The following is an 11173-nucleotide window of genomic DNA, read 5'->3' as shown; positions in this document are numbered from 1 at the left end:
AAATATTATACCAATAAAAGTGATCATTTTGAATGAGGGCAAGGTAAAGTTATTTCCAAACAAAACCTGGGAAAAACTGTCACCATATGACCTATTGTACAAAAAAAAAAAAAAAAAAACTAAAGGGATGTCTTCAAATTCAAAGAAAGTAATGTTAATGAGTGGAATAAAACATCAGAGGACATAAGATTCATTGGCAAGAGTAACTAGACAGATACATTTAGAGTACTTCAATAGTGTAAAATTATGCATAAGCCAATACAGAAATATGTAAAATGAGCTATCAAAAATTCAAAGTGTAGGGAAGAACAGTGAGTGAGTGGAGAGTTTTTTAAATTATTATTTTGACTCTTTTCTTATCTTTACATCAATGTTAAGTTGCTATTTAAAAATAATTTGTTATAATCAAAAGGTTTTTTTACGCCTCAGAGTGACTATCAGGCCAAAATCTATAAGAGAAAAATCAAAAGCACAAGGAAGGACCCAAGCATACTACTGGAGAAACATTAATTAAACCGCAAAGGAAAACTTTTAAAGAGGGAAAAAAGGGGGTGGTACTCTGGTGCTGTGGTGCAGTGGTTTAAGCCACGGAATGCAGCACCAGCATCCCATGTAGGTCACCAGTCTGAGCCCTGGCTATTCTGCTTCTTATCCAACTCCCTGCTAAAGCTCCCTGGAAGGCAGAAGAAGATGGCCCAAGACCTTGGGCCCCTGAACTCATGTGGAAGACTTCCACTCACGTGGAAGAAGCTCCTGCCTTCTGGCTTTGACCTTGCCCAGCCCCAGTCATTGCAGCCATTTGGGAGTGAACCAGCAGATAGAAGATCTCTCTCTCTCTCTCTGTCTGCCTCTCCTTTTGTAACTTTGCCCTCCAATAAATAAATAAATCTTTTAAAAAAAAGGAGAAAGAAAGTAACCACATAAAAATTAGAAAACAAGAAACAAAATGGCAGTGGTATCACCTAAGAGAAATTACCTTAAATGTAAATGGATTAAATTCTCCAATTAAAAGAGTAGTGGAATGGATTTGTTTTTAAAAGACCCAACTATATGCTACATACAAGAAAAATCACTTCACCTATAAAGACAGACAGACTAAAAATGAAGAGATAGAAAAAACTTCTCCTTGTAGGGAAGCTGACAACCACCCTATCTATGAGACTAGTGCTTGCAACAGAGGAGTTACAAATACAACCTTCTGAAGTTTCAGTTAGGGGCTTTGCTAATAATAGTGAGAAAAGAAGATGACCCTGTTTTGCTACAACTGGGACTGCAGCCAGCACTTTAATACCAAGGCCAATTCTGATGATGTATGCACATAATACAAAGGGATCCCAGTCTTTCACAATGGTATTGCTATAAGAGAAAAACAACTGATTTTACTGAAGTCTTAAGCATTGTGGGATGTGCCAAGGGTAAGCATAATATCCACCTGAGTCAGTCAAATCCTAAATCAAGACTAGTAAGAAGGAAGAACTATCGGAATTAAAACCCAAATTTCAACGCATATCACTCAAGCCCCTAAACTAAGAGAGGCAATAAAAAAGCCAAGCTCAAGTTACACAATGACAAATTTGAAATAAAAAATATATACATCTCTAAAAGAAGTGTTTGATAAACTCAAATTGTCATCAGGGAATGAAAAAGATAAGGAAGAAGAAGGTGATGAAATTAACAATGAGCCCTTATGTAAAATGGAGAGTGTTCAAAGATATATCAGGGTCAACGGGGTCTAGAAATGTCTCTGTATAATTCTAGAGTAACTATTTTTCTTCAAGGGATGACATATTGGAATTGTTATAGAAGAAAAGTGTGATTTTATCTTTTTATTTTTTACTATAGTAATTTTATTCATTCATTTATTCATTCACTTATTTGAGAAGTACAGTCACAGATGGAGAGAGGCAGACAGAAAGGTCTTCCATCCACTGGTTTATTTCCCAAATGGCCACAATGGCCAGAGCTGCGCTGATCTGAAGCCAGGAACTTCTTCCAGGTCTTCCACACAGGTGCTGGGGCTAAAGTGCATGGGCCATTCTCCACTGCTTTTCTAGGACATACCAGAGAGGTAGATTGAAAGAGGAGTAGCCAGGACATGAACCAGCACCCATTTGGCATGTTGGCACCACAGGAGAAGATTTAGCCTATTACACTACAAATCCGGCCCCACAAAATCTGTTTTTTATACTACCTTAGCCCAGGAGGGTTGTGCAACAGGAAACATATGCAGACTACAAAGGATGCTCATGAAAAAGTTGTTCCATGTAGACTTTCCTGACATCTGAGTGGGGATGAAGTCACATGTCAACAGACACTAAAAATTCACTTACAAACTTAGTTGAGTAGAAGCAAATAGTACAACGTTGAATACACACATTGTATTTGAAGGAAATAAGGGATTTCATCAAAATGTGAAATTATGGAATGTGACTGATGTGAAGTTACATAATTATGACTTAAAGATTGAGGTCACCATGAGAAAACCTGAACCTATGCAATGGGCAAGCCATGACTCTACCTACAACCAAACAGCAGGAAAAACAAGAAGATCATATCATAGACTGAGTGGGAGAGGAGAGAAAAAGAGCTATCGTCAATTTCAGAATTCTTAATAATTTGGTGAACTGGTGACTTGCTTATATGATCTATTACTTTTGTCATTAGGTTCTTAACACCCAAAATCAGTTTACCTTTTTGTGCCTCCTATCTTCCTTTTTAGTTACATAAGTGTTATTATTAATTTTCTACTGATAGCCAGTGCCGCGGCTCACTAGGCTAATCCTCCGCCTTGCGGCACCAGCACACCGGGTTCTAGTCCCGGTTGGGGCGCCGGATTCTGTCCCGGTTGCCCCTCTTCCAGGCCAGCTCTCTGCTGTGGCCCAGGAGTGCAGTGGAAGATGGCCCAAGTCCTTGGGCCCTGCACCCCGTGGGAGACCAGGATAAGTACCTGGCTCCTGCCATCGGATGAGCACGGTGCGCCGGCCGCAGCGCTCCGGCTGCGGCGGCCATTGGAGGGTGAACCAACAGCAAAAGGAAGACCTTTCTCTCTGTCTCTCTCTCTCACTGTCCACTCTGCCTGTCAAAAAAAATTTTTTTCTACTGATAGAACCACAGTTTTGTACTATACTTGAAGCTACAAAATAATGAAAATAATTGTAATATTCTTAGTATAACATTCTGTTAAGCTTAGAAATATTAAAGAAAATGTGCTTCTTAACATCCATTATCTAATAATTAGTAAAGCAAGACTAATTATACTTAAGTAACTTAAAAATGAAAATAAAAGATGTTTCTTCTAGCCCTACTAAAAAATATTCCATGAAAATTGAGTAAAAAGGAAAGTAGGAGTAGCTATGTCAAATAAAATAGATTTTAAATGAAAATAGAAAAAAGAGATAAGAAAGGTCATTATATAATAAGAAAGCAATCAATCCAGCAAGAGAGAATGACAATTATAAATATATGTGCACCTAATATTAGAGCATCTAAATATATAAAGCAAGTATAAGTATTAGTAGAACTAAAAGGAGAGAAAGACTCCAAAACAATTATAATAGGCAACTTTAACACCTAATTTTTAGCAATGGACAGACAATCAAAACAGAAAATCACAAAGAAACATCAGAGCTAAATTCCATCCTAGGTCAATTGGACCAGACAACTACAGAAAATTCCATCCAGCAGCTGTATAATACACATTCTTCTCAATAGCACATGAAACGTGGTGCGTCACAAAAAAAGTGTCAACAAAATTCTAAAAGCAAAAAATCATATTGAGCAATTTATCAAAATGAAATAATACTAGAAATCAACATGAGAAACTGAAAATTGTGCAAATACATGGAAATAAAACTATATACTCCCAAACAATCAATATACCACAAAAGAAATTAAGAATTGTCAAAAATTCTCGAAACAATGAAAATGGAAATACAATATACAAAAATCTATGGGATACAGCAAAAGCAATAAAAAAAGAAGTTTATATAACAATACCTACTTTAAAAAAATTCTCTAATGAACAAATACATTGCATCTCAAATAAATAAAAAAAAGAACAAAACAAACCCAAGTAGAAGGAAATAAATAATAAAGATCAAAGCAGAAATAAATTAAATAGAGGTTAAAAACCAATACAAAAGACCAACAAAATTAAGAGTTGGCTTTTTTAAAAAATGACAACTCTGTAGATAGACTAAGGAAAAATAGAAGATTCAAATAAATGAAATCAGAGACATGAGACATTACAACTGAAATTATAGAAATACAAAGGATCATTAGAGCCTCATATGAACAACTATCTTCCAACAAATTTGATAACCCAGAAGAAATAGAGAAATTTCTAGACTAACATATTTTACCAAGATTTAATCATGAAGAAACAGAAAATCTAAACAGATATAATGAATAATGAGATTCAGTTACGTCACCCATCCAAGAAAACCCATGACCAGATGGATTAACTGCTAAATTATATCAAACATTTGAAGAACTAATATAGAGTATTCACAAATTATTATAAAAAGTTGTAGATAATAGAGTTCCACTGAAACTCAATCTATGAAGTTAGTATTGCCTTGTTACCAAAACCAGATAAGGACACACACACAGAGCTATCAGCCCACATAATTGGTGAAAATAGATACAAAAATCTTTTGGAAATAACAAATGGAATATAACAATAAACTTAAAAGATTATTCACCATGATCAAGTGAGACTCATTTCAGTTGTGCAAGGATGGTTCAAAACAAGCAAATTAATAAACATGATGCAACTCAACCAAATAAAGGACAAAAATCACATGGACACCTCAATAGATATATAACAAAGCATTTGATGGAATTCAGCATCCCTTCATGATAAAGGTTCTGGACAAATTAGGCATGAATGTACCTCAATATAATGAAAGGCACATATAACAAGCCAACAACTAATAGCATACTGAATAACAGAAAACTGAAGGTTGCCTAAGACCTTGAATATGACAGCAATTCCCATTTCCACCACTTTAATTCAACTTAGCATTAGACATTCTAGCCAGAACAACTAGGCAAAAGAAAGAAATAAAGGGTATGCAAATTGAAAAGGTGGAACTGAAATTGACATTGTTTAAGATGATTTGGTCTTATACGTAGAAAACTCCAAAGACTTACCTAAAAAATTATTAGAATAAGAAACTTCATCAAAGTAGCAGGAAATAAAATCAAGACATAAAGATCATAACATTTATATACATCAGTAGCTAATTTTCTGAAAAATAAATCAGAAAGCAACTTCACTTACAATAGCTAGAACAATTACCTTGCAAAAAAAATAACTAGAGAATTCCAAGATGGACGACTAGGGTGTAGTAGCCATACTAACTTTAGCTACGATGGGGATATGAAAAGAACAAAGAAGGACCACATTTCCAGGGGTCTAACTGGTTGAAATTTTCAGCAAAGAAGTGAAAAAACAATGAAGTTCCATGGGACAAGAGGAAAGAACAGACACTACTGCACCCAGCCATGTGATGCAGCCAGCTGATGGCTGCAGGCCTCCATCTTCCCACATCAAGGTAGGAAGATACCCCTGCATATCCCGCCACTTAGAGATTTAGCTGAGAAGGAATGCCACAATCACCCACTGACTTACTTCAGTTTGGGGAGCTGACTAGGATCTGAGCAACTGCCAGGCTTGGAGCAGAGAAGCCCTCTTGCTTCCTTCCCCTCTGCCCTCTCACAGAGCACCATATACTGCAGTGAAAAATCAGGTAGTCAAGAGGAGATGCCATGCTATTAACAGTGAAAGATGTCTGCAGCAAACCATGTCACTGCTGATATTGCCTCAGGGAGAGCCTTGTGAACCATACTGACTTTGATTCCAGCCTGGAGCACTAGCATGGTTCCCACCTAACCTCATGAAGGGAGGCATATTGCCTCCTTCCCATTCTCCCAACAAAGGCTCCCTGCAACAAGCAGGAAGGAGGCACCATCTTGATAAGGCCAGTGCAGGCAGCTGCAGCTCATGCATGTACAAGCAGGAAATTTTATCTGAGGGATAAATCCATGGTCACTACTAACTTTGAATCTGGCATGGATGGTTGACAGGGGTAAGGTACCTACTTACCTGTGAGGTGCTCTCCTCCCCTAACTCCATCATTGGCAACCATGCTCAATCTACAAATGTAAGATGCCAACAGGCAGCAGGTTCTGGGAATGCCTCAGCTCTCTCCATGGATGGATCAGGCTTGTGGAGATGAGAGTGCATTCACTATTTCCTATAACTATGATGGCCCTGTACACTACGACTGTGGGAATTCTGTGTCTGCACAATAGGGCAGGGAGTATTGCTGGGTCACTGGGAAATCGTTGGGTCTGGCTTCAGAGACCCAAAGTTCCCTCAGTGCTTCAGGCTGGTCATTGCAAAGGGTTCTGTGCTCACACTGGGGAACACACTGCTCCTTTGTGTGGTGCATGTGCCTGGGTGGGTGGAGTGGGTAGCCATTTTGGACTTAGCCTGGGCATTGATCACCTTAGCAAAGAGAAGGTGAGGCAGTGATCACACCAGCTTATGTGATACTGCCCTCCCCCCTGCTGACAACAGAGGAGCACTACCATGCCCAACTTGGGTGTCTCCCTGGATTTTTGAACCAATCCTGAGCACTGACTAGAGCTCTTTGGTCCTACCCAGCACACCCCCTCTAAATATACACTGAAAGAGAAGACACTCCACTCCACAACAGAGTCATATTTCAAGGATAAAAGCTTGGGCCAGCACTGTGGCATAGTGGGTAAAGCTGCCACCTGCAGTGCCAGCATCACATATGGGCACCAGTTCAAAGTCCTGGCTGCTCCACTTCCAATCCAGCTCTTTGCTACAGCCTGGGAAAGCAGTGGAAGATTGTCCAAGTCATTGGGCCCCTGCACTCTCAGTTGAGACCCAGAAGAAGCTCTTGGCTCCTGGCTTTGGATTAGCACATCTCCAGCCGTTGCAGCAATTGGGGAGTGAACACACTTGTCCAGCCTTACAAATAGTACTTAAAGATGTGCTACACATAGAAACAGAGAATGATAATCTCTGTGATATATCTGTGATTATGAAAGAATGTGAAGGCAGAAAATATCCAAGTAAAAATACAAAGGATCACTTTTCAGTTAAAATTTAAACACCTAAGAATAATTGTGTGTTAATTACAGAGTTCAACCAATGGTACTAGAACAAAAAAAAAATACTAAAATGGATAAAGTATCACAATCCAAAGCAAATGAAGGAATATTTCTGGAAAGATTGTAGGACCAAGTCATTACTTATCAATAATAACCTTGAATGTAAATGGTTTAAATTCTCCAATTAAAAGATATTTTGAATTAATAGATTAAAAAATAAGACCCATCTATTTGTTGCCTGAAAGAGACACACCTCACCAACAGATATACTCAAAGTGAAAGGATGGAATCAGATATTCCATGCTATCAGAAAGCAAAAATAAGCAAGCATAGCCACCCTGATATAAGACAAAAACTTTTAAAAGAGACGAAGAAGGGCATTATGGAATGATTAAGGGATCAATTCAACAGGAACATGTGATCATTATAAATGTATATTCACCCTATACCAGGGCACCTGGATATTTAAAACAAATGCTACTGAATCTAAATGGAGACACTGTCTCCAATACAATAATAATGGGCAACTTCAACAACCCACTTTCACCAATGGACAGAAAAAAAAAAAACAAAAACTAATCTACACTATGGGCCAAATGGACTTAATTGATAGCTACAGAAAATTTCATCCTACAGTTGCAAAATACACATTCTTTTTATCAGTGAAGGGAACTTTTTCTAGGATATACCATATGCTAGGTCCATAAATCAAGTCTCGGAAAATTCAAAAAATTGAAATCATGTCATGTGTCTTTTCTGACTGCAGTGAAATGAAACTGGATTCACAACTTAAGAAATTCTAGAAAATATGCGAATACATGGAGACTGAACAATATGCTCCTGAATGTAGAGTAGGTCACAGAAGGAATCAAAAGAGAAATTTTAAAAATCCTGGAAACAAATTAAGATGACAACATAACATATCAAACCTTACAGGATACAGCAAAAGCAGTGTTAAGACAGAAGCCTATAGCAATTAGTACCTACATCAAGAAATTGGAGAGCCAAATAAATTATCATTACATCTCAAGGTCATAGAAAAACAACAACAAACCAAACCCAAATTAGTAGAAGGAAAAAAATAATTAAAAATAGGGAATAAACAAAATTAAAAAGCAAAAATAGATACAAAAGATCAGTGAAATGAGGAGCTGGTTATATGAGAAAAAATAAACAAAATTGATACACCATTGGCATAACTAAGCAATAAAAGAAGAAACCCAAATCAATAAAATCAAACATAAATAAGGAGATGTAAAAAATGATATAGAAATAAAAATCATTAAGAATTACTATAAACAGCTATATACCAACAAATTGGAAAATAAAGAAGAAATGGATAGATTGCTGGACAGATACAATCCAGCAAACATTGAGATATGAAGACATAGAAAACCTAAATAGTCCAATAAACAAAATGGAGATTGCATGAGCAATAAAGACTTACAGCAGAGAAAAGCCTTGAACCAGATGGCTTTACTATTGAACTCTACCAAACTTACATAGAACTAATTCCAAATCTTCTCAAACTATTTTATTTTAACTTTTATTTAATGAAAATAAATTTCCAAAGTTCAGCTTATGGATTACAATGGCTTCCCACCCCACAACTTCCCTCCCACCCGCAACCCTCCCCTCTCCCGCTCCCTCTTCCCTTCCATTCACATCAAGATTCATTTTCAATTCTCTTTATATACAGAAGATCAATTTAGCATATATTAAGTAAAGATTTCAACAGTTTGCACCCACACAGAAACACAAAGTGTAAAATACTGTTTGAGTACTAGTTATAGCATTAAATCACAATGTACAGCACATTAAGGGCAGAGATCCTACATGAGGAGTAAGTGTACAGTGACTCCTGTTGTTGGCTTAACAATTTGACACTCTTGTTTATGGCGTCAGTAATCACCCTAGGCTTTTGTCATGAGTTGCCAAGGCTATGGAGGCCTTTTGAGTTCACTGACTCTGATCATATTTAGACAAGGTCATAGTCAAAGTGGAAGTTCTCTCCTCCCTTCAGAGAAAGGTACCTCCTTCTTTGATGACCTGTTCTTTCCACTGGGATCTCACTCACAGAGATCTTTCATTTAGCTCATTGTTTTTTGGCTTTCAATGCCTGAAATACTCTCATGGGCTTTTTAGCTAAATTCGAATGCCTTTAGGGCTGATTCTGAGGCCAGAGTGCTGTTCTCAAACTATTTTTAAAAAAATAAATGGGAAGAAATCCCCCAACTCCTTCTTTGAGCCATCACCTTAATTCTAAAGCCAGAAAAAGATACAAGAAAGAAACAGAGCCATAGACCAATATCCAGGATGAACATAGATGCAAAATTCCTCAACAATATACAAGCTAATTAAACACATTAAAAAAATCATTTTCCCAAAGATAGATTTACCCCTGGTATGCAGGGATGATTCAATATACACAAATTAATAAATGTAATACATTACATTAACAAATTGAAGAGCAAAAGCCATATGATTATCTCAATAGATGGTCGAGAAAGCATCTGATAAAAGACAACATCAAATTATCCATGTTCACAGTTAACATGATTATATATATAGGAAAACCAAAAGACTCCACTAAGAGACTATTGGAACTCAGAAGAGAGTTTGGTAAACTTGGAGGATATAAAATCAACACAAAAATTAATAGCCTTCATATAAACAAACAATATTATGGCTAAGAAAGAACTTAGATCAGCTCCATTCACAATATCTACAAAAAATTAATAGTCTGGAATAAATCTAACCAAGGAGGTAAAAGATCTCTATAATGAAAATTACAAAATATTAAAGAAAAAAAGTACAAGAAGACACAAAAAAATGAAAAAATCTTCCATGTTCAAGGATTGGAAGAATTAATATCAGCAAACTGTACAACAATGCCCAAAGCAACTTATAGATTCAATGCAATCAAAATCAAAATAACAACATTCTTTTCAGATCCAGAAAATAATGATGCTAAAATTCATATGGAAGAAGATGGCGGAATAGTAAGGGCGCACACCAATAGTCCGGGAAAATTTAGTTTAATAAAAGGGGAGTTACAGTAGCCTCAGAAAAAAGAACAAGGAAAATATTGCAGAGGAAACCCTTCTGGATCGAGTGGCTGTGAATCAGAGGACCTACTGGGAGAACAAGGGCGCCCACCGTGCAGAAGCCGAGCTGCGGGACCGAGCCGTGGAAGCCGCAGGGTCTGCGCGCCAGTGCTCGAAGGGGAGTGCATGCCACACAGACAACAGCGGGGAGACTTGGGACGTCCAGGGCTCCGAGTCCACACATCGGTGCTGGAAGGGGAGGTGAGCTCAATAACCCGAGACATTGGTGGGGAAACGGGGGTCAGAATCTAGAGGGGGGCCAGAAAGTGCAGCAAACTCACTACCGGAAAGAAGGAAAAAAAAAGCTTCAGGGTTTCTCTTCCCCCTAACCTTGCAAAGGTTGCAAGGATGCAAGGCTTGAAGAATTCCCAAGAGACAAAGAGCAGGCCCCCTCTCTGGATTTACATATCAATGGGGGAGAGCTAAGGAACTGAGTCACTACAATTCAGTAGCCTAGGCAACCCAGTGGGAGTCCAGAGGAGCCTAAACGGACTCTGTGGGTAGAGAAGCCAGAGACTGGAAGCTAAATACCATCAATTCTGCACAGCCGTGCCATGCGGTATTACTTACCCCCTGAATAAATAAAATAAATAAATAAATAAAAAGAGAGAGATTTACCACACATAACCTGAGGGTGTCACCTTTGCACACCCTTAACCAGGAAGAACCAGGCAGAGCTCTCAGGCCGCACCCATCTCAAGCTTCCAAGGCTCCCCCAACAGCAGGCAGTCCACTTAACACGGACATAGTATAAAATAAAAAAAAAAAAAAACGCACAGTGACGCAAGAAGAATTAACTATGCCAAGTAACAAACACAGAAATCGAGGGAACAAGATCAACGATGACACTATGATGCCTCCAAATAAACAAAACACCCCAAACCAAGATTATGAAGATGATGAGATAGAAGAAATGC

General features: G+C 37.9%; 1 pseudogene; it reads left to right on the top strand.

Annotated features, from left to right (window-relative positions):
- Positions 1–1244: 1244 nt before the first annotated feature.
- Positions 1245–2565, top strand: LOC100353894 (cysteine and histidine-rich domain-containing protein 1 pseudogene; annotated as a pseudogene).
- Positions 2566–11173: the final 8608 nt, after the last annotated feature.

This window comes from Oryctolagus cuniculus, chromosome 1 (genome assembly GCF_051225735.1).
Source record: "Oryctolagus cuniculus isolate XC-2025 breed Fujian yellow rabbit chromosome 1, ASM5122573v1, whole genome shotgun sequence".
Taxonomy (NCBI): Eukaryota; Metazoa; Chordata; class Mammalia; order Lagomorpha; family Leporidae; genus Oryctolagus; species Oryctolagus cuniculus.
The sequence above is the reverse complement of the archived record's forward strand: the minus strand, read 5'-3'. Positions and strand labels throughout refer to the sequence as shown.